At 50.1% G+C, this 24977-nt stretch overlaps 1 protein-coding gene and 1 long non-coding RNA gene across 4 annotated transcripts in view; one reads left to right on the top strand and one right to left on the bottom strand.

The window, feature by feature from the left end:
- The window catches only part of LOC119448640 (histone-lysine N-methyltransferase, H3 lysine-79 specific-like), a 369011-nt gene that overhangs the window by 165015 nt on the left and 179019 nt on the right, over window positions 1-24977 (bottom strand). The gene's annotated exons all lie outside the window — the stretch shown is intronic.
- LOC125944707 (uncharacterized) overlaps window positions 1-24977 on the top strand; it is a 137335-nt gene that overhangs the window by 23903 nt on the left and 88455 nt on the right. The gene's annotated exons all lie outside the window — the stretch shown is intronic.

The raw sequence follows: 24977 nt of genomic DNA, 5'->3' as shown, positions 1-24977 counted from the left end.
TGGATCTGGGACGCGAGAAAAACTGCGGAACCGAGCCTTCCTTGTGCGCCTAAGGGATTTCAAGGGAGGCCCTCTGATCCCTCTGGGAATGGAACGCGAAACACGGTACAAAAGCTGAGAGATTAAACAACAATGAACATAAATTTAACAATAATACTGGGTAATCTTAAGCTAAACTGGGGCAGACGTGCGCATCGCCTTCATTCGGATCAATATAGGTGGAATATGGGGCGCCTCATTTGGGCAGGCGGTGAAATAAGGCCACGTTCTCTCGCTCAGTCAGTCCTAATCTTTAGGAGTCGCCGGTCTCCAGAGTGAATCTAAGAAAATTATCGATATCTGCTTCAGCCAAGCCGGAGATACCAGACAATGAGAGACGGCAAGGGAAATCCTGGAAACTAGTTTTCTAGAACAAAAATTTAGTGGCGATTTAGCGGTGAACGAGAGAGAAATGCGTTAGCATTACGTCGCAACTCTTTGAGGTCCCAGTTAGATGATTTAAACCGCGTTCCCCATGATTCAAAGGGTTAGTCAGGAGCTCACTAGACACACGTACTGCCTCTTCGAGGGGTGAAGTGCAACTGACAGATATATATATATATATATATATATATATATATATATATATATATATATATATATATATATATACGCATACAAACACGCAGGCTTTTCTAAGTTCGCCCATCCTTTCTCTACCTCTATACTACCTGACCATCATCTCATCCAACACACACACTTTCTGCACTTTCGTACTCCTTTAGGTTAACGCAAACGCATTAATGAAGTTCTGCTTATTGTCGCTAATTGCATATTTCCTTTTCCTGCCCGACCTCTCACATAGGGAAGGAGGGCATCGATTTCTTCATCACTATATATAAGAAGAATATACGTTTATAGGTAAGGAAAAGGATCGTCCATTTCTTTAATGCGCCCTATGCATATATCTGAATGTACAGTCGTGAGCAAAAGTATACAGACCAGGGGTTGCGCGAAAAAGCCAATTCTCTCCTCTGCCTATGAACGTAACTTGAAATTGAGCACTGCAGTCTAAACTTTGAATTGCGAACTTTTCAGTGTACTCATTAATTCCAGTTTATGGTTGGTAATTACGAAGAAATTGCATTTTTCCGGCGACCCTGCATGTGGTCCGTATACTTTTGCTCACGACTGTACTTCTGTGCCCTAAATAAGTAAAGATGCTACAGTAAGCAAACTCACCTTGGCTTAGTGGCTACATGCGGCATTCCGCTATAGGGATTTGGCCTACCACGACGTTTCGCTTGGTAGGCCAAATAAATAAATAAATAAATAAATAACAAGAACAACGGTGTTTTGTGACTAAACGAACAAAAACTGTTACACCTTTCTCATCCTATTTCAGAGTTATGAAGAGGAATGAATTTCGAAACAAATGGAGGCCCGAGCCGTTATTGGCCGACCAAGTTCGTTGCCTCAGCCACACGATAGATTGTGAAACCGAAATAAGGCATAATAACGCGCGGCGTCCCAGTGCAGGGTTCCCCGCATATTAGCAGACCAGCCTTACTCGTCCGCAATCAGTTCCCTGCGAGCAAGCTCAGGGGTGGAACGTTACCGCCACGAATGCCACGGAAATTGCATCGACTCATATTGCACGCTCCGAATAACCTCGTCAGAATCTTCAGAACAATGCGCGAACAAACCGGGGACGAAGTGAAGGAAACGAATAGCGGCGGAGCTATATAACCTCGTCGTGCGTACTTAGTTCGCAGACCAACTGCATTCCTTTTTTTTTTTGCTAGGGAATGCGCACACACTTTTGAATTTGTTTTCTTCCCAAAGCAAAACGTTCTGTCTGTGTTTACAGGTTGGCCTCAGATTGCAGTGGATATCTGCTTTCCCATACTTTTTTTTTCGTTTCCTGTTGTTGTTGCTGTTGTTGCTGTTCTTCTTCTTCTTACATTCCTCTTGTTATTATTATTATTATTATTATTATTATTATTATTATTATTATTATTATTATTATTATTATTATTATTATTATTATTATTATTATTATTATTATTATTATTATTATTATTATTATTGAGCTGAGGGAGGAACGGTGGCCGGCTCCTATAGGTATACAGCTAATCTCAGACTGGGTTTGCAGCGGCAAAAGGAAGACCTCCGAAACGATGACTCCGGCCTCCTTGCGTCAGTCGCGAGATAATATACGGGGTACAGCTAGTGCTGCCGCCTGCGTAGAACGGCGGGAACCGCAGCGGGGCGTTCTTCGTTTAATTTCCGTTGGCGCAATTTCCGACCGCACGGGACCATGGACCATCCATCTTCTCCGGTTGGCCGCGGCAGCCGTTACGCGCTGTCTCGCCGTTCACGGCGGCACACACGCGGCTTGAAGAGCGTGTGCTCCTGCGCGTTAATAGGCACTCCGCGCAGGGCTATATAGACTAAATACGCGGGTGCTTCTATATAGACTATATATGCTCTCAGCGGCGTACACAGGAGCAGACCTTGTTTGTTCTGCGTCGATCTCACTGCGTGCTGTTCGGAGGCGAAGGGGTTTGGCTGTTTGAGTGGCCTTATTAAAAGCCGCCCAGAGTTGGTTGGCGACGCGTGCAGGAAATTAGCAGGTCATCGAGGTCCTCCCACCGCGCCCCTGCGCAACTTAGTTATACGTAGTGTGAGGCGCTCGAGCCCTGTCGCCGCTATCGATGCTGCTACATGTCGACGGCATGGCGAAAACAGCGTATTCTTCGTTCGTTTCTTCCTTGAAGAGTCGTCGTTTTTTTTTTCTTCATTTGTTTTTACGTGTTTTGTTTCGATGCCCAATCAGCGTTTTAGAAGAGCATGGCCGAACAGGTAGATAGATGATCGCCGTATTTCATTTGTTAGCCTTTGCATGTTAAAAAGTGTGACCTAACGTGAAATTGGAAGCAGCTGCAACGGGACTATCGATTGAGTACTCTGTTACACTCGCTTGTTTTCTAGGCCGGAACGATCGGTTCAAGATCGTCTACGAGCACACTATATCGCAAAAACAATAAATGCCAGCCAAGCTTGTTTTCTTCTTAATTTTTTTTGCGTTTTTCTTTCCTTCTGTTTTTTTTTTCGTGAGATAGGATGTGCGTGTATCCTGTTCTCTCCGCAGTTTTTTTGCTTACCAGTTCTGTTTTATCCCACATGCTCTTTTCTTTCTTTTTTAATTAAATCTGCGTCACAAGAATTTGTTACCTGATTGAAACACCGGTTACTCTTCTGCTCTGACGTGTATAGAATACTAGCAGTTTAACTTATCTACTACGCTGCGTGAACGCTGCACGAGCTGATTCCGTTAACCACCACTTTTGTAAAAGACTGAAAATAAGCTATGTAATGTCATGCTGTCAGGGACGTAAGGCTTCGACCATGACTGGAACTTCGAGGCATATAATTCCGGCAAATAAGCGGCAACGTAATTCTTCGATGCTTCATAACGCCGTAGGGTGGCTAGGCCATTGCCCTCTCCCTGTAAAAGTAAAGTTGTCCGTAAAACTTGGTAGGAACGTGTTTTTAGAAATTCGCCAACATGTACTAAACTTCTGTATTGGGACCAGATCAATGAGAATATGTTCATTGGATTCGTAAGATAAGCAATGACTTTAAATAACAATAATAATAAATAGGCTCGCGCACTCAATCCATCAGACAGCTCTATACTTCGAAATCTTTCGCAAAGTGACTAGGCGACAATTCTGGGCACGCTGCATTTGCGGCCACTCTTGGCGACAAGGAACATGATGGCAAAAGTACTTCTACCGCGAGTGCTGCCTCGCTTTGAATATTTTATGCACTGCACTAGCACTGAAACAGTCACACGAATAAAAAAAGGGGGAAAAAAAACAAAATACGGAGGCATGCCTGGCAGCTCGCATGAGTGCTCCCACGACAGCGCGTAGCGTAAGTTTGTCAACACGCATCAACACAGGCAAGAGGGAAGAAGGCTGGTCTGGAAGACATCATACCGAGAACACTTCAAAGGCAGGAGAGAGCGTCACGCCGCGACGACACCCAGCTGCTGTGACCCGAAACAGCACTACGCCAGGAAGAGCCATATAAAGAATTTAGGGAAAACAAAAAATGCTCCACGCATTTGTTCTCCCCGCAAGGATTCCTTCTGCATGCTTCTTCTTTCTCACGTAATTCTCTGTCCTTGTATAGTTCGTTGTCGAAATCAAGTTTCCTTCGCTGTCCCTTTGTAGCGCGCATACACTCACTTTGCGCATTCTACGTCTGCGCTCGGACTTTGAATGCATGCGCATTTGCGGCGCCGGTCTTGTATACGAATGTTTCGAGGCGAGACGCCTCCGCCGCCTACGGGAGTCGAAAGTCGTCTGAAAGCCAACGCGTTCTGCTTTTCGGTTCCCACTTTACCACGGCAGACGCCGCTTTCGCCATTGATTTTTGAGAAGAAAAAGAACAAACAGAGAAACAAACAAACCCGCTTTCGCGATCAATTTTGTTTCTTCCTTTCGGGCCGTCGGCCCGATGGCAAACAGTGCCGATATACGGCATCGCCCTCGGCAGAGGCATCAGGAGAGGAGAGCGAGGCGACATTTACATCACAAATGCAGTTCGCCGGTTCCTACGGATATCACCCACGGCCACCGAGCAACACCGCCGACAACACTGACGCATTCGCGCCGGTGAATGCGCGGAGGCGCGCAGACTTTTGAGCGCTGCGAGCGGCGGGGAAGGGGTTTTGGAAAAACGCCGATAAAATTCAGCAGCGACACGGTTGACCGGAGGAGAAACCTTTCGGCAGTTTTCAACGCCGATTTCTCATCACCACGGTGGCGACGGCGTCCGAGAAAAAGCAGAGAGAGGGCGGGGGGAGAGGGGGAACGGGAGAGAGAGAGAAAGGGAAGACGCATAAATCAGGCAACTATTTCTGTTTCTCTTCTGTATTTGCTGATCTTATTATTATTTTTTTTCATTCCTGCTTTATCGCGAGCCACGCGGAAAACACGTCCTGCGCTGCACTCGGAATTTGTCATGAGCGAGCGCTCACCTCGCGTCATCGGCGGCACCGCTGACACAGAACGCGACTCTCGTTGCGCGCGCGAATAAGTTTGAATCAATTACGACAGTTTCGGGAAAATGCGAAAGAAAACGGGGGAAAAAGTGAAAGAAACATGCGGGCGCGCCTGTGTTGCAAAAGCGGTGGCGCAATGCGACGATTGCTTTTTCAGCTGTAGGAAGTTGATAGAGAGAGAGAGAGAAAAGTCAATGTTGGGCGTGGTTTGTCTGAGCTAGCACGCGCGCAACATGTAGAAGCACCGTTGCAACTTGCAACACACTCTCGACACGTGTTTTCCCTGAACGACTCCTAGAGATACAGATACGCGAGATGTGCTGCGCGAATATAGGTTATCGGCAGGCGTTTCCCTACGTTTCTTAATTTATTTCGATCCGCAAACGCGTGACAGAAGTGTGGCGGGTTATTCCAGTTACTGTTTACATAACATGTTTCCTTCCACTTCGCGCCGTTTTGCTTGCACGCCGCCCTGACTGAGCTGCATATGCTTTGCTTTGCGTCAGCAGTGACTGCGCTCCGCCCGATGTAAACATCTTATCGAATCGAGAAAGCCGGTGCACGATCAATATGCCAACAACAAGCGTCAGTGGTTGCACGTTATATACTCAATCACGCGAATTCTCAAGCAGATATCCGCAAGTGACGGCCGACGAGTTGAATTTCTATCGAGAGTTGTCCGTCGCTACGCTGATGCAAGTATTTATCGGCCAGTAACAGAATAGCGAGAAAGAATGGACACGGTCGGGTAACAAAGTGACAGTTGCTTTCCGTTCCAAACTTAATTGATTTGACTGAAGAAAAATTTCGGTAGAGACTCTTGCTTAAAGCTTGCTTTTTCTTTAATACCAGAAGAAGAAGAAGAGCCGAGCGGAGTAGACGTGCTTCGCATTGGCTCTGTCGACTTTCCTTATTCTTGCAAGAAATTCACATCGGAGGACCAAAGTGTTTGTCAGAAGGCCTTCCTGAAGTCATCCGGAACCCCCATGAGAAGTTTGAAGACCGTGAGTGCATATTATTTTGCGCTTTTGGACTTTGAAGTTCTCCGGGGCGGCGCTGCCGTGTTAAGCCTGACGCCGCCGTACGTGGCAGCGAGGAGGTAGGCGAGGCGTTCCGCCGCCTTTGCCGCCGCTCGCTCGCTTGCTACGGTTTCTCGACGCTCACTATGGCGCACATCGCTGGATCCCAGCCGGTCGCTTCTACTTCTACCGGAGGGAGTGGAGATGGTGCTGTTATTACAGCCCCACCCGCCCCCGGTGCTATTGTACAAGCTACCGCCGGGCCTTCGTCGCAAGAAACCACTGCCATGGACTTCCAAGACATCTCGGAAGATCGCCATGACGACTCTGCCATTATGGATGAGGACCTTTCGCAAGGGACGCCATCGGAATGTCCTTATTCCAATTGGTCTCTACACCTCAAGCGAAGAACGAAGAAGAAGCTCGCCAGAGGCGAGCAAGTACGCGTGGCAGGCAGGGTGATCTCTCCGGTATCACCCTCCTCAACCACCGCGTTTTCATCAACATCCTACGCAGCTGCAAGCGCTGGGGCATCAAAGAAGCCTTCTTTTAAGAAGAGGCGACGACTCCCCCCCCTGCCACGTAGCGACTTCAAAATCATCATCCGGCCCAAGAAAGGCCTTCAGGTGAAGAGCTTCACCAACCACCAAATCTCGAAAGCCGTCTCGGCCGCCTGCGGAGGAAAAGTTGACGATTCGCATTTCCTCGTGCGCTTGAGACCCGGTTCCAACATAATCATTGTTAGTACCCCAGATCAGGAGGTCGCCGATATTGCGCGCAAGATCACGCGGATTGTGTTAGGCGGCAACCTTTACGAAGTTAACTCTTACGTTGCGGCACCGGACGGAGTGGCCCGGGGCGTCATTCATGGAATCGACCCGGATACCCCGCCCGAGGAGCTTATGACCCACCTAAGGGTGAGGACCCAAGGCGTGGAAATCGTGCAAGCCCGCATGCTGGGAAAGACCAAGACGGCCGTGATCACGTTCAGCTCTCACGTAGTTCCACGATACGTCTACTACTACGGAGGGGAGACCGAGTGCCACCCCTACAAGCCCACAAAACAAATCTGCTACGTGTGCCAGCGCATGGGACACCGATCGGACGTTTGTCCTACCCCGAACATCAAGATATGTCTAGCTTGCGGGACGCACGACCCCACGGACGACCACGAGTGCTCGCTCAAGTGCGCAGTCTGCGGCGAAGCCCATGCCACGGGGTCTCGCGAGTGCAAGCAAAGGCTGAAAAACAACAGTACTACCACCAAAAAGCATCCTCCGCCCGGAAGGTGGACGGAAGACTACGACAATGGTGGAGGAAGGACAAGGCGAAGCCACCTGCGGTGGTTCAGCTCGGAGTCGTCGGCGAGCCGTTCGAGGTCCCGGGCCCAGTCCAGGTCGAGGTCCCGGTCCAGGTCGAGGTCCCGGTCCAGGTCGCGATCCCAGTCCCAGTCCAGGTCCAGGTCCCGATACCGCTCGGAGTGGCCAAAGCCAGGAGAGAAGCAAGGGCAGCGGCTGCCTTCTACCTCGTCATGCACGTCTAAGCAGAAAAACCATTCGGGCAAGAAGAAACAAGCCAACAACAAGGTGAGCCGGAATCAGTCTAGTACCTCCTCCGCTCAAAATACCAGTGACAATAGTAACTGCTCCCCAGAATGTACGCGCATTAGGGAAGAAAATAAAAAACTCAAAGCTCAGGTTAATGACCTAAATCAACGCATGCAACGCTTAGAAGCGATGCTAAGCAAAACAAACAACAACACACAGGCAGGGCCGCAAAGCGGAACGAAAGGCTACCAGCCCACCATTTCCATTCCTCCCCCCTCAAGAACCACCACGCCCTCCTCGCTCCCTGGTGCTGTCTCGGCAGCAGCAGGCCTGTCAAGTGTAGTCACCCTCGAAAGCATTTATGCTACGATGCAGCAGATGCTTTACCAGATGGGCGAATTGAACAATAAAGTCAAGGAGAACACACTAAGCAGTGAAGACCTTGAAAGAAGAATACGCAAGGTTGAGTTTGGCTCGCGCAAGCGGGTTGACGACGAGAACAACAACACACGCGTCAAGGCTTACAGGCGCACAAACAATACGGGTGACGTCAGCGACGCCGACAACTGCGACGGCGGCGGCATGAACGTCAGCAATGGCTAACACCACACGCAGCGCCCACGAACACCTCGAGATCTGGCAGTGGAATTGTCGCTCTTTCAACAAGAAGGCAAGTTCGCTCCAGCTCTTCATCCAAAACCACCCATACCCCCCCGACGTCATCTGCCTTCAAGAGGTCGGGAACCAGCCCATCAAGCTACGGGGTTACTACGTAATTAGACACGTGGGATCACCAAAGGTTGCGGTTTTAGTTCACAAAACGGTGACGGCCGTGGGACAACATTATCAACATCATGACATTAACCACGTGCTAGTGGAAGTCCTCCCGCAAAAGAGGGGTAGACGTAGCACTTTCATCTTGAATTTGTACAGTCCGCCGAGGGCTCAAAAGGACGACTTCCGCAACATCATTTACGACAGCGCGAGAGCCGCTGGCTGCAACCAGCTGGTAGTGGTGGGCGATATGAACGCTAGACACACGGCTTGGGGCTACCAACAAGACACGCAGAAGGGGAGGTCGCTCATCGATGCGGTTGACCAGACGGGCCTCGAATTGATAACCAACCTCCTCCAACCAACCCGTGTAGGCAACAGTGTTAGTCGGGACACGTTTCCGGACCTGTCATTTATCAAAAACGTAAGAGAATACTCATGGACGCACCTGGGCGAAACACTGGGCAGCGATCACTACATCCTCAGCATCTCGGTGTCCACCCCGAAACTCAAGAGAACAATTGGAGAAATTAGGCTCACGGACTGGGAGGCGTACAGGCAGTACCCCCCACCCGAAAGCGGTATAACGGACATAGCGGAATGGATGAAGCACCTCCGAGACGCCCACATCCAAACCACCAAAACCATCCAGCGCACGGTCGAGACACCCGAAGTCGACCGCCGGCTTTTACACCTGTGGGAAGCCCGTGAGGGCCTCCTCAAACGGTGGAAGCGACAGCGGTTAAACCGGAAACTCCGTCTACGAATCGCTCAAATAACAGAAGAAGCCAGAGATTACGCGACCGAGCTGACGCAGCAAAATTGGGTCCAGTTTTGCACCTCGCTCAAAGGTACCCTGAGTACGGCGAAGACGTGGGCCATCCTGCGTTGCCTGATCGAGCCCGACAAGGCCAAAGCGACAACCAGTCGGACACTTCAAGAAATCGCTCACAAATTCCCCGGGAATGACCAGGATCTGATTGACACCCTAAAAACCAGATACCTGGGTAGCGACCCCATACGACCCTGCCTCCTAAAATACGAAGGGGAACCAAGACCTGAACTGGACGCTCCGATCACAGAGGAAGAGGTGTATGCCGCGGCACGAGCCTCACAGCGCAACACTGCTCCCGGGGCTGACAAAATCACCAATGCCATGATTAGAAACCTGAGCCCGAAGCACATCCTGGACTTGACCGAATACCTAAACGAGGAACTCTGGAGCAAGGGCCACGTACCGAACGAGTGGAAACACGCGGAAGTCGTGACCATTCCCAAGCCAGGCAAGAAGCCCGCGATCGACGCCCTACGTCCCATCTCGCTGACTTCGTGCCTCGGCAAGCTGTACGAGAGGGTCATCGGAGCTCGCCTCCAACACTACATAGAGGACGGTGACCTCTTCCCGCACACCATGCTTGGCTTCAGGCCGGGACTTTCTGCGCAAGATGCTTTCCTAATCCTGAAGGAAGAAGTTCTCAAGGGCATCCCGAAGGGAGGAGAACACCTCCTGCTCGCACTCGACCTGAAAGGGGCCTTCGATAACATCTCTCACGAGGCCATTCTCAAGGGACTGAACGACATCAGCTGCGGAGAGCGCATCTTTAATTACGTCAAATCGTTCCTGACGGGCCGGACGGCAACCATCGGAATAGGCCAGACTCGATCGGATACGATCGACGTGCCGAACAAAGGAACGCCGCAAGGGGCGATAGTCTCCCCGATTCTCTTCAACATCGCGATGCTAGCGCTGACCAAAGAGCTGCGGAAGATCCCGGACCTCGGTTACGCCCTATACGCGGACGACATCACGCTCTGGGCCACCAAGGGCTCCCTCGCGCAAAAGGAGGCGACCCTTCAGGAGGCCGCGACGGCCGTGGAGAGATTTGCGGCAGCGAGCGGGATGCGTTGCGCACCCGAGAAGTCCGAGGTGATACGGGTTCACGGAGGAGGAATCTATAAGTCACCCGGCCCTATCGAACTCTATCTAGAGGACCACAAGATCACGGAAAGCAAAAAGACTAGGATTCTGGGTTTTTGGATCCAGAGCAACTTGAAAGCATCCCACACCATCCAAACCCTAAGGTCCACCACCAACCAGATCTCGCGGATTATCAAACGAATAACAAGAAGCCGCAAGGGCATGCGAGAAGAGGACACGCTCCGCCTCGTCCAGGCTCTGGTGATCAGCAGAGTAACGTTTAGCATGCCGTATCACTACGACTCGCTAAACAAACGCGACCAAGAACAAGTCGATGCCATCATCAGAGGCGCGTACAAAACGGCCCTGGGTCTCCCTGTTACCACCTCAAACGAGAGGTTAGCGGCTCTCGGCATCCACAACACCTTCGCTGAGCTGTCGGACGCGGTTATGGCTTCGCAAAAAGCCAGACTACAGAACACGGCGGCGGGCAGAGCCATCCTCCACCGGACCGGCACGGCCACGGAGCTTCGTGCCCTCGATGGGCAACGATCACTCCCGCCCGAGGTCAGAAGCAAGATCACGGCGAACCCCATACCAAAGCACATGAGTCATGAACTCCACGAAGGACGACGCAAGGCGCGGGTCAACAGACAGCGCCGACAATTCAAGAGTGACCCGTACGTACAGTACGTGGACGTGGCGGCGTACCCCGCAGGGGGCCTCTTCGCGGTAGCCGCCGTGAACGGGAGAGACAACTCCTTAACCCTCGCGGCCTCCGTCAGGGCAGAGCACCCAGCTGCGGCTGAGACCATAGCCGCAGCGCTAGTAATAAAACAACATGACAGGGTGGGCAGGGAAGTTCATGTCGTTACCGACTCGCAACAGGCCTGCCGAAACTTTACCAACGGACGAACACCGGTGCTGGCGGCTCAAATTCTAGGCCCGAGGCTACAAGAAACCCATCAAATCACTTGGACGCCGGGTCACGCGGGACTGGAGGGGAACGAAAGGGCGAACGCCTTAGCTCGAGCGCTAATTAACCGAGCGGGGCAAAACCAATCGTCTTATCAATCCCCTTCCTTTACCTTTGTGCCCCTGCCATCAAATTACTGCGACCGACTCGAAATCCAGCGACTCAACCGCAGGATTTATCCTCCCCCTCACAAAAATCTCAGCACTGAAGAGGCAATAGCCCTCAGACTTATCCAAACAAACACATTCCCAAACCTACACAGATACAGCAAAATATACCCACAAACATATCGCGGCATCTGCCCCTGGTGCGGCGACACACGCCCTACACTCTTTCACATCTCGTGGGGGTGCGGGGGCAAACCTCAACATTTAAAGACGCCTAACACGTCATTTGAGCGGTGGGAGGTACAGCTGACCGGCGATACCCTGGCGGGACAACAAGCTCTCGTCCAGCAAGTACGTCGAGCAGCCATGGCCAGTGGAGTCCTGGAATGAGGACACCACCCACTCGTCCTCAAGATCAACGATCTGAATGGTCTAAATAAATGTTTTTCTCTCTCTCTCTCTTTAATACCATACTTTCCTTTCTTCTACTACTAATGAAGAAGGAGAAAAAGAAAGAAGAAGGAGAAGACGAGAATGAAATAAATCTTCTTTCTCATTGTTATATCGAACTACCCGGTTCTTGGCCAATCCCCCAGAGTGGGTATGTGCCACTACCACCAAGGCTCTACATCTACATCTACATGAACGCGCCGATGTATCCACGACAGACTTCTGAGTGAGTGCACTGTTCCGTAACAGATAGAAAATTTTGAAGCTCCTGATTTAGAGCATACGTAGTTCTCGAAGTTATTGTACAATATTCTAACCTAGCGCAAACTAATATTTATTAACAGTTCGCGCTCTGCTGTTGTTACTGACGTCGCGAAGCCTTCGTGATCTTCCTAACGTTCACTCAACCAAAGTAGCGAAGTAGTCGGACGTGTTCGCGACTATACGATGAACAAAAATGATAATATTGCGTTAATTCGTTGTTATGTAGTACGGAAGTTCAGAAAACGCTTCACTTTTTTACTTAATAAGCATGATAAAATTCCATAGACTCTCTGCAAGAGAAGATATCTGTAGGATACGTATAAATCGGGTGCCAACGTACCAGCGTCGGGCTCAATTCCTACACTGAGCCTCGGCGTATACCCCAAAATTATACGTAGCACTAAATAACCGAAAAGACGGCGCTAACTAAGCACACTAGAAGAACCTTCCCGTCGTATTCGCATTTATATTAAGCTGAACCACATTCACCGTCAAGACAAAGTGTGGGCGACTAATCCCGACCTAAAGCTGCTGGATTCCAAGACGGCCGTTCTCGCATACCGCATAAGGCATAACGTCCGCGCACCCGAATATTTATGTCCATGTAAGAGACCCCCGCTACTTAAATTATTCCGAAGCTGCTACTCAAACGTACCGTATCTTTTTCATGAGCGCCAGCTTCTAGACGGCGTAAAGGTTTCGATATTTCTTTTGCCCTCCGTGTCGTACCAAGCCGACGCTGGCGGCAGCGGCGGGCTTTCCCGCTAGACAGCGAAGTCATGCAGACATCCCGCTTTCCAGGGGCCGTAATTGCCTTCTCTGGGGAGCGTGGCGGCCGGAGAGCACACGCTGGAAGGCAAGGGATAACGCGCGATTTCGGGCGCTCTTTGAGGCCGGCCGCTGTGGCGGTCCTTGCCCCGGGAGCGCGTGAGAGGTTTTAATGACGCGTGGCGTCGGTATGCATTGTGCGACCGCTTTGCCTTCCTCCTCTTCGTGGACAGGGGACGTACGCCAGGAGCCGCTTGGCTGCATATTTCCGTTCCGTATATCTCGTGCGGCCAGCCGCGTACGACTGTTTCAACCCTTCTCATTTGCAAGCCGCTTTTCTTTTCTTTTTCTTTCTTTCATTGTCATCTTCGCCCCATTTTCTTTCCTACCTCCTCCTTTTTGTTTTCTTTTTTCTTAACTCCTTTACGCTTGAAAGTCATCAGCAACGTTCCAGGCAATTTCAATTTTTTTCGGTCATCATTCTCTGGTATTTCGCCCAAGTCCATTTTATATTTTCTTACTGTCGCAAGCAGAGTGACTAACGTCTTGACGATTCGTCTTATAATTTTTTTTTAGAAGTGCGGTCCCTAAGCTATGAGATGCGACGTTGCGTTCACTTCATTTGACACCGAACCGCTTAAACGTTCACGTTCTTCACAGAACATTTGCGCTGGCTTAATGTTTAAATATGTGCTCCCCCTCACAAAACACCAGCAAAAGTGTACTGGCACCCACATTTTTTATTACTTCACCGTACGATACCCGCTCGTAGACTCAGGAAATTGAACTCCGTTGCTAACCGGGCAAAGCTAATAGCATTCATAGGGTAATTCAAGATTTCGAAGCTGCCAGGGATTTACAGTGCGGCTCGCTGTTAAGGGAACACGTGTATGTTGACCACGTGCGAATTTTTCACTCTGGCAAGTGTGGAATGAGCCGTCTTTGCATCAGATTACTAATGCTTGGTGGCGGTGGCGTCTTTTTGCACCACTGTGCAGTACGTTGACATACTTCAACCGGAACTTGCAGCTGGAGTTCCATAAAAGCGAGAACCGGACATTGGTGTGTTCCCTTTAACAGTGGACTGCAATGTATACAAACCCGTGGTTGGACTTCAGCACCACTCGGTTGTTGCGTGGGCAAGGTAACGTATAATAAATGCCAGAGACTTCCAAGCTCCACCATCTCTGAAAACGCGGACGTGTTTCTCTGTCCAAACCGACACCCTGCTGCCATATTTCTCTGATCAGAGATTAGGGTGGTGTCGGCTAGAAAGATATTGTGTACAGGCTTCCACGAAGGATAAACGGCTGTAATCAACGATGCAATACCAACTCCGTGTTCCTTTTAACAGGCGATCACACTGTACACATACAGCACGAAACCGCCAGGACCGCGCGAGCGCGTTGCGTAGCCCACGGAGGTTTCAATATCGGTGTAGCCCAAGGTGCAGCCACACCAATCCGTCGGGGTGCTCGCGCTTCACTGAGCAATGCACGGCGGCTTGCGCAAGCCCACACGGCGCTTTCTTTCGCATTTGCTGGCGCTTGAAAAAGAGAGAAAAAGCGAAACTTCAGAGCAACCAAGATACAGGGATAGAGAAACAGAAGAAAAAAGAGAAACAAACGGGTGGCGGTTTTGTTAGGCGCACGTACCTTTCTTTCTTTGGCCGAAAAAAAAATGGAGATGAGCAGGAAACTCTGCAAATTAGTCACAGTCGGTTTGTTACTCGGAATCTATCAGCGATCACGAGCCGCCACCGCTCGTAGATCTCTCTGTCTCTCTCTGTTCTCGCATTATGCTTCTATCCTTATCGCCAGCTCTCATCGTGTCCGTTCCCGCGCCCGCGCTCGCCGTGAGCTTTCGAGTGAAACGCAAAAAAGTCGCGTACGAGACGGAAGCTGTGGCGACGTGCGGAGGAAAGAAAAGCTCGGTGAACGCGTAGACCAGCTCAGAGTGGGATGAGGGGGGCCGGTGAAAGAACGGAGAGACCGGGGGGCTCCGAGTTGAGTGAATGAATGAACGAATGAAGGAAGGAACGCCGCGCGGCGCCAACTGCGTCGGATTTCGACGCGCCGCTCGTGTAATTATGCAAGACGATTCTCGGGGAGCAGAAGTAGGCTGGCTGGCTGGCTGGTGGCGGCGGCGGCGGCGGCAAGGCATTTAGTTTTGGAATGAAGAGCACGCGGAGCGCGTCTTTGAAAAGCGGCTTGCGCGGGAGACGAGGAGGCATCGCGGGGGCAATTCCCGTGGAAAGAAGGTCGGCGCTTCGTTCAACGGAAGCATTCGAGCGCCAGACGGCGCTTCGTAGAAACCCCCCGTCAGCGAAGGGCCGTCTGGATGAGAGGACAATGTGTTTTTCTAATTTTTATTTATTTATTTATTTTATTTTATTTCTTTTTTGGCACAGAGAACTGTTAGGTTTTCACGATAGAGCCGGTGGTATACGCTCTCAAAACGCCTTGCGGCGGTTTAGAGGAGTGAGAGCTGTGCAAGAGTAAAATTAACGCGTCTGCGCTGAAGAATGTGGAAGAATGTAACCCTTTCTTTCTCAAGAAAGCAGGAAAAAAAAAACATATACAGTCGTTCAACAAGAAACCGTCCTCTGAGATCTTGCAGAAATATAAATGACAATGAAGCGTTTTCGCTCGGCTTTGATTGAAAGTGCGTTGCAGTATAGGTGTTCTTCAATGGGACTGCGCAAGGGCGCATTTCGCAAGCGCCGCAATGAATAGCGCACCTCGCAACGGGGCAACAGAAGCGGCACTTTCAGACGCATTTTTTGGCGAAGCCGAAATCATTGACCAACGAGCGCCATGGCAAACTTTCAACGATTATTCGCCAGCGTTGCTAGCAACCGCATTTGTTGCACAACAAACACTTGCATGCCATTTGGAAAAAAGACGGCGCGTTCTTTCAACACTAACTCGTACGCACATGCACTCAGCTGCACGCGAAAGCAAATGCTGCATTTGGTTCTTGCTTCGGTTAGTCGTTTTTACGCAAGGTATCCGCAATTTTTGCAGTTGCGCTTGATAGCAGGACTGTTGAATGGAAACAAGCGATGAAGTATTGCGACAACCTCAACAGCTATGAGCTAATGATCTATTTCGGTACGATTCTACCCGTCTGTTGCTAAAGGGGCTCAGAAACTCAACAGAATAAATGATACGAGAATGCTCAAGGTACCACGACGACACTGTCAATAACAATGTAACGGCTAGAATCAGACTTGTCATAAGCTAGACATACTGAACATGCTAAGAACACGTAGCAGACCGAGAACACAAAAGTACGTTTAAAAGCAGGCTTACTGTTTCACTGAATTTCAATACGATTTGAAATTGGCCACCTTTTTCATTCGTTTTTTTTTTTCATTCCTGAGACAAAGACAATGTTATAGACTTATTCTATTTGCGCCCTCAACCTATAATTCAGCGCATTACGCAGAATGCAAAAGAAATTCTAACTTTACTGCAGACAAAGTGACCCACAAACAGGATATGCCATACATACCAAGTAGCAATTCGGCATTTTCAGCAATGAATTTCATCGCACGGAGTCAGCTGTTATACTAAAGAGACATGACCACCGATAAACACTGACCGTGTCGTTTGCCCCTGCGTACCGTACCCTGCTCGATGGATAGGGCACAAGTCGCCTACACGAGACCGAGATGCACGAAGAAGGGATGGTATCGGGACGTCGGACACGGTCATAACCAACGTAGCGACCCTGTGGACACGCCGGATACGCGACAAGCGCTTGCAATCGCATCCGGTGTCACGAAGCGTTCCACTAACTTCCTTTTCTTTTTATCAACAATCGCGCTCGGCTTCCCCCGGCCACCAGAAAAGTCCGCAGAAAATGACAGGTTCAGTCAGAGGGGTGAGGTCGGAGAATGTATGTGCCATTACGTGCATCTCCCCACAAGACAGAGATGGATATACAGTACTATAAGCGCTGCGGGGAAGTTAGTCGGGAGGGCAGTTAGGGGGCCATGCAGGATTTCTCTCGCGGCGGCGGCTTGTAGATGTTGCGACACATCTCTACAACAGGAGAGGGGAGCCTGGCAGGCACATCGTCATCACCGCCCATGGTCGTCTCAGCGCGGTCTGATACGAGTCGTCGACCGCGGTTATCTCGCCTCGTTCTCCTTCTTCTACCGCGGCTCTTTCCCGACGCTTTCCACGATTCGGCCGCTCGCGCGTGTTGGTTTCCTGCGCGTGCTTCCTCGGCTGCGCAAGCTGCCGCTGTGTGGTGCACAACCCGCTCCCGGCAACCCACCCCCTGTCCGTCCGTCGAGTCAACATCATTTCCTTCGCAAGCTCGGGGTCCCTGCCTGCCTGCCTCAGCGCTAGCAACCCACACGGCCAGCGCAAAAGCGCGCCGCCGGACGACGGCACAGACAGGCAGGCATGGCAGGCCGGGGCGTAATTGGACGGCCCTTTCCCGTTGCGCCCGCGCTATGGTCTCTGTGTGTGCGTTGATTGTTCCCACTCAGAGACGGACAGGCTTGCTGCCACCGAGACAACGCCTGCGATGAGGTCTGTCGCCGCGGGGTCGTTGCTGGTTTTTATACGACATCATAACCGGACGGAATTGTGCTCGGCTGCGGATGCTACGTGCTTCCGCGTGGATGCGGAGGCCACCGTCGTTATATGCCTTTGGGTAAAAAAAGAAAAAGAAATTCTGCAGTGCTCTTGCGCGACAAAGCTATTTTCACGTCACGGTGCACGACGTGTCCTATACTCGCTGTTTGCGAACACGAATACATTGGCTGTGACGCCCGGCTTCCTAAATTAAGATACCATTTTTCTGTTCGGAGAAACAGAGAGAGAGGTAGAAGTTTGAACAAGCGAAATGAGCGACACTTGGAACGTGGGTTCAGGTAGTCGGCTGTATCTCCAGTTTCATGCTTCCTATGAACGTCGAGTGCACTTAGATGTTAACAAAGCATTAAAAAAAAGTGGACGAAAATGATAGAAGTTATGGCGTTTCGTCAGCAAGATATTAAATGTTACAATTCAATGTTATCGCACACATTCCCTAGTGCATGCGAACGCAGTAGAACCGACATCAAACTTTGATCGACTGCCATTTTTCAATCGTGTTTGCGACGTACCGTATTAGCGCGAACATAGTTCGATCATAAAAGCTTCCGCACCAATTTTGTAGGGGTCAAGAACGAGCTATGCCTCTCGTGTCCACACAGAATGGCATCAGAGTTAAGAAACGCAGTGAGCCCACACTTCACATGCCCGAGGTACAACATGACTGCAGGGCGTTGTCGCAATCGTCGTTGTTGGCGCTTCAAATCGCATCATTATTGGCGTTGTTATATTGCTGTGGCTTTTGTTATCATCGTCGCCGTTGTGATGATGAAATTATGATGATGATCATGGTGACCATGTCTTGGTGCTGGTGGTAGTGACCAAGGTAGTTCATACCTTGCGTAAGTGTTTACGATATTTGCTGCCACGCCCGAGCTCAACTCTATGCACTTAGCACTGGACGGAAAGGTCAGTGACCTCCAAAAAAAGCTTCAACTTCGTCGCAACACAACCGACTAACGCCGCTTCGGCCTAACAGGGTGCACTGCTTGTTGCGAGGGCGCGCAATCGCACAAAGGAGCGCAGCAACAACAAAAAAGCGCCGAAAGAAGGCCGGCGTGAAGGGCTGTGATGGGTGTACTGCGGTGCGGCGCAACCCCTCTCTGGAAGCATCCGCAGCGGGCGTTGCTGGTGGCGGCGGCGGCGGCGTCGGCCGCGCTCGTATTAATGACGGTCGTGTGATCTGCTGGCGGCTGGCTGCTTCCGCTGTTGAGCGCGCGGCCTCCCCTGATTGCTATCTCTTTCTTCCCTGTAGGCGAGTGCGCCCCGGGCCACTGCGAAAGGGGCACGTTCTCGTGTATAGCAACCACACACCACTACTAGCAGCAGCAGCAGCAGCAGCAGAAAGCGACAACATCAGCAGCAACAGAGCGGCAATCGCGGGCCAGCAGGACAGCCTGCGATGCCGTTGTCGTGGAGATCGATTGTTGTCCCCCCGGCAGTGTCGCAGCGCTGATGAGCTTCGTCGTGTCCGATGGCGCCGGGGCGCGTCGTCCCTCCCCCATCCCTCCCGACTTCTACCCGCTTCTGCGCAGACCTATACTCTGCTTCGCCGAGCGCGAAGGCGAAGAGTAGGCGGCACGCGTTGGCACTGTCTTTGGTGCCCGTCATCTTTCGGCTGTCCCGCCAAGTTACGTGTTTCCTTTCCCGGAAACAGAAATTCAAGGTCCGACTGAGCCGTAATGTTGCGTCACGTGCATCTGGCGACGGAGACGTTGCTTGTTAGCAGAGTAGTGCCTTATATAGTGGTATAGGTGGCCCTATATATATACCCCAGAAAGTGGATGGGAAATGGGAAAACGGCTCCACGGCAGCTCAATGGTGAGAGCATCGCACGCGTAATGCGAAGACGTCGGTTCAGTCCCCACCTGCGGACAGTTGTTTTTTCATCCATTTTCATCTACATTAATTTATCATTGCTTTAATTCAAATAGTAAGTATAAGTAATTTCCCCTATGTTGTCCTTGGTGTCATTGTTTGTTGGCTTCTTATGATATGATCAATAAAAATCGGGCCCCTCGGTTCCCTTTTCGTTTATATATATATATATATATATATATATATATATATATATATATATATTGAGGTCGGCAGAAAACCAGATGGGATGATGAAGTTAGGAAATTTGCAGGCGCAAGTTGGAATTGGAATACGCTAGCGCAAGACAGGGGTAATTGGAGATCGAGGGGAGAGGCCTTCGTCCTGCAGTGGACATAAAATATAGGCTGATGATGATATATATATATATATATATATATATATAAAGGTGGGCCTGGCGAGAAATTTGAATGAGACACGACGTTAGGATGACGCAACAATCATATGGTTCTGATGGGGCACCTGCTGCGTACCAAAGCGGCATACGTGATCAAACTGTGTGCAGTCCTAAGGCCATGATAAACGTGCAGAAAGGCGGATCGAATGCAACAGATTTGTAAATACATTTGCATCGTGAGGCAACGCTCGAAAAGATGCAACGTCTTGCAGCCTCTGCGTGGAATGGGTTAAAGCTGCGGTTTCGAAGAAATTTCGACCGTATAAGACTGCGCTGTACATAGTTCAAAGCTGAAAGCAATCCGCTTTTTAAAAATTTATTTGTTTAGCTTTGAAGCATTCGCGTAGTCCACTAGGCATACTACTATATGACCGGTCTATAGCTGTAAAAAAATTAGTCTCCAAAATAAGTAAGTCGGAAGAAACAACGCCGCTTTCCGTGTAAGAATGAGTTTGGCACTTCCGCTCATTCACTGAGCGATGGTGTATAGCTATAGGGTTGCGGGTCAACGACACGGAAGCCGCGCGCAAGCTCTCTCTGGATGCGAGAAGCGAAACTGTGGCGTGAGCAACGCCGGAGTTATCTTCGCGGGCCGGAAAATGGCAATCACTGGAAGGACGCGGAAGCCGACGCGCCGGGGTGCCTCCACTTCTCAGAAACTCGATTTCCCAGGCCAGGGTATATACACGCGTAGCGCGTGAACGCATAGCTTCCGCGCCTGTCGCGTCGATTCGGAAGCGTGTATATATACGGACGCAGTAGAACTCGTTTGCTATACGTAGCACCCTTCAAAAGTTACGCGCCAAGATGAAAGAAAGTTTCGAAGTGTCCACCTCACCGTTCCGAAAACGTTCTGCACGGTGAGGATTAGAGCACTCGTTATGATACTGCGAGACGGTCACCACGGCTAACGTAAGCGATGAGTTTGGAAAGACGTGGACCCGGAAGCGTGCAGGCTGCATGCTCTAGTGATCCGACAGTGCCATATATAAGGCGTGCTCGAGGAAACGGCTAAAGGTTTCGTGAAGTGTCCCCAGCCACACGCGAGACGCCGAACAGCTAACTTTCGCTAATGGGCAGCTCACTATAGCTACGAAGGGCGCAGCCATGTCCTCGCGCTATCTACTTCAAGACCGCCGAAGCCAAGCCGGTATAGCGTCTGAAAACTATTTATGCGTGCAAAACAGAATAGTTCCTATAACTCGTTACGCAAATGTTGTTGCGCGCCCCGGTAAAGGTTGCAATCAACCTGGGCTACGTTCAACTATCGGCAAAGGAGAGCACCCCTCACCTTTCCGTTACGCAAAAGCGCTAGAAGCCCGCTATTCAGTGGAGACGCCAATTCCACTGAACTCATTTTACCGTGGTCAGTGTCGAATTGCGTTTTATCTTCGAATGGGTGACTGTGGAGCCGTTACGAAACAAGGGTCGGTTGGTGACTGGAGTGAATAAGGCTAATAATGATAAACGACAGCGTTAGGTGATACGTTGAAACAAGTCAAACGAAAAAAGAAAAAAGAAAATCTGGGTAAATGGCGTACTGCTTGCGGGATTCGCTATTAACGACGCAGAAGAACGCGTATCACCTTGCTCATCACTATTCGCGCGCATTCTATTAGTAACACCAGTTATGAAATGACTCGGCGAGGAATTAAGACATTAGGACAGTATAGCAAGCAACTCGAATAAAGTGTGAGCAACGCGAAGGAGCACACGGACGCCTTTCTCGTAGATTTCGCGATGATAACGGATATATATTTTTACGCGAAGGACAAGCCAATTAAACGAGAAACTATTTAGAGATTATATTTACAGCAGCGGCTGCAGCGCCGACTGGTTGGATTTACAGCGCGAGCCCAGTTCGTTCTTCCTCCTCTTCTCGAGTGATGGCGCCTGGGTGCCTCGGTCAAACGACCAAATGCAACATGCGTGTAGCAATATATATATATATATATATATATATATATATATATATATATATATATATATATATATATATATATATATATATATATATATATATATATATATATGTGTGTGTGTGTGTGTGTGTGTGTGTGTGTGTGTGTGTGTGTGTGTGTGTGTGTGTGTGTGTGTGTGTGTGTGTGTGTGTGTGTGTGTGTGCGAGCGCGCAATGGACGGCCTCAGGATTCATTTTTACGTAACTCGCAGTTCCACGTAACTCCGAATACACGGAGCTCCTTTACATTCGTCTTCAGAGGACAACGGCGACCTCGTATGCAGTATCAGAACGACTAAGCCCGGGGTCACCGATGCAGGCAGGGGCCGTTAGCCGACCCGAGTGCACCCCGAAACTCCGTGCCGCGTGGTGGTAGCTCATACAAAGTGACCGCGCGAGGCTGCAGGGGTAGTTGAGCTGAAAACTAAAACACTCCAACTACCGCAAAAGTGGGCGGACCCACGTCTAATTTGGCTTCGCGTATATACACGCAAGACAGATGGGGTCCACGCGGATGGAGACGTGTAGCGAAGGGAGGAGCACGAGCGGCGTCAGGGCCTCTTCCAGCTGCGTGAGACGCGTGGACCGTGTACGGCCATCCATCTCCCGCTTGGACAGAGAGGCCTGCTTGGCCGAGCAGCCCACACACACAGCGGAACACGTAGACTAGGGCGATGCAGATTTTTTTTTATTTCGGTTGCCGTTTGTTGTCGGCTTGTAAAGGGTTGTTGTTCTTTCTGTCTTTTGCTTCGGTGCTGTAATACTGTTGCTACATTAAGACGTCTTCGATCAAATAGGCGATAGGTGGAAATAGCGATCCTGTGCATGGGTATACAGAAAAGAAGGCTAGCTAGAAAATTCAAGTTGCCTGCAGCAAATCGAAAAAAAAAAAAACAGTGCTTCAGGTATAAGTGACGTATTAACAAGGTTGGCGTATTAGCAAGTGACGTGTTAGCAGGGCTGCACTTTCATCACGAGAACAAACGTCGAGTTAATTTCAGCTCTGCTTGAGTGTCATTGCGTAATGGCGCCCGTACGAGTATAAGCGCCGGCCGCTGCTCGCGGTCAGTTTCTGTTGAAGAATTGCAACGTCTATTAGCAAAGCAGTGATATCCCATTCGCATTTAGTTTGGTCATGATTGCAAGATGCAAATAGTTTTGATTATAAAAAAAGGCTTTGAACAATTCAACTACTGCACTGTTGACCGGAACCATTAAAAATCATGACACTGCAGCGTAAACCGCTAAACTCATTTCGCCGTTCTTCTGGAGAGCGGAAATATTCGTGGAAGCTTTAATAACAGCAGCATGCTTTACTACGTCACAGCATTACATCAGCGCGAGCGAGGAGTAGAAGCGACACTGGCGTCTGCGTTCGAATGTGGGGCAGTTAAAGTTCTTATTTCCGGTCTAGTTCGCACTATTGCGCAACATCTAGTCGACGGCTGCATGCCACTTAAGCGCTCCAGATCAACGGGGTGTTGCACCTACTTTTGCACATACTCAGCTACATTTGTCTACAACCAACGCGGAATGTTAGCAGTTTGCGCGAATAGAACTGAACATGCTGTTTGTTTCGCTCTGTATACGCGTATACTGCAAAGAGTTATATGCATCACTTTTCATCCGTGCAGACATGTGCCTTTGTCACGCAACAGCTTGCGCTGCAGTACGACAGTACGACACGCCGTCCTGCATGCAGGAGCAAATACTAACGCGCTAAATATATGGGCACTATGTCACGTGATGTGCCCAAACTGCTTGCGCGCTAGTCATAATTCTTCGCGTGATACGAAGAAATCCTGTTTGCACGCACGCAATGGCCTAAACAGCGACTGTGCCGTGCCCAGAAAAACAGGCTCCCACTCAGTGCCGTTCGCAAATTGCTTTAAACCATGGATCTCAAATATTCTTGGCGCATAGTAAAACAGCCGTCTCGTGTATAAACCACCCATAGTAACGTCAGATTTATTCTATTCTTGGGAGCTGAATGCATTGTGATCACACACGATATAAAATGAAAAAAAAAAAAACCTTATGAAGAAACAAGGATAACAAGGGAAGACCTCTGGCAACATAAAATTGCCTTCACGCAACATTGCTCTCGGGCGCAGCGTGGGGCTGAAAGAGGTCTTTGAACCAAGCCATGATCAGGATGGCGACTCGCTACACGATGCGTGCGCGCATAAAGCACAACAACAACGCCTACCCCACCCTCTTTTTCTTCCTAAACCAAGAGTCCAGGATCCTTGCCGCGGCTATGCGTGCGCTTTCCTCCGTCACCCACTGCGGCTATGCGCCGCCTCCTGACGCAAACGAGCGGAAATGACGTATGCGGCCACTGCCGCGCAGTGATGCCATTTCCGCGTCGTATAGACTGTGTATAGCAACACACGAGGTTGGAGCGAGGAAGAGTCACGCCGCTGCCGGATGCCAAATTACGTGCCGACATCCTCGAAGATGTACGCGCGGTGTTCCCACCACTGCGCGTATAAGCTTGCTATGCAACATACACTGCTGCTTGCAACATTTTGTGTGTGCTCTTGCGATGCGCATGTGTCTTGCTGCATTTTGGGAGCGTGTTTTCTTTGTTTTCTTCGCTCACTCTCTATCTCATTTTGTTCTTCTTGTTTTTGCCACACTGGCGTGCATACTGTAAAACCTAGACGCGTCCCTGCACAGTGGTCTGTAACGTTTTCGTCATGCGCCGACAGCCGAAAGAAAGATGCTCGCTGAGGACTGGATCATTTGTTTTTCTCTGGTTCCCTCTTTTCAGACGCTTTGTGCTTTTACTTCCTTCTTTCGCACTCTCCCTGTCCATTCGGTTCGTTGCAACCATATTTCTTGTTCCCAGAAAAAGACGCAGTGACGCTGTATAGGCTGCAGCGGTAAAAGTTAGAGACGAAAAAAATAAAAATAATAGCAACAGCAACCACAACAGCAAGAGCCTACTTTCTCGCAAGACGCGACCGCCTCCCGCAAAGAGTGAGAGAGAGCGTCAGCTGTCGTCCGCCGGAATGTCGTCGTAGCCAGAATAAGTTGCCCACGACTGCGGCGCTGCGCTCGGAGCAGCGGCGGCGAAAAAAGAAAAGGAAAAGAGCAATGCAGCGACAAGGCAATCAAACTCTCGCGTCGGCGCTGTAGTAAAGCGCCATGGATTTCTATGACTTGTCGTTGCAGTTCCCTAGACGACCGCCACGAAGCGAGAAGAGAAAGCATGGAGCAGAATAAGGAAGGACAACCCTTTCGC

Source organism: Dermacentor silvarum, chromosome 4 (assembly GCF_013339745.2).
Source record: "Dermacentor silvarum isolate Dsil-2018 chromosome 4, BIME_Dsil_1.4, whole genome shotgun sequence".
NCBI lineage: Eukaryota > Metazoa > Arthropoda > Arachnida > Ixodida > Ixodidae > Dermacentor > Dermacentor silvarum.
Note: the sequence above shows the minus strand (reverse complement) of the source record. Positions and strands in the feature narration are given on the sequence as shown.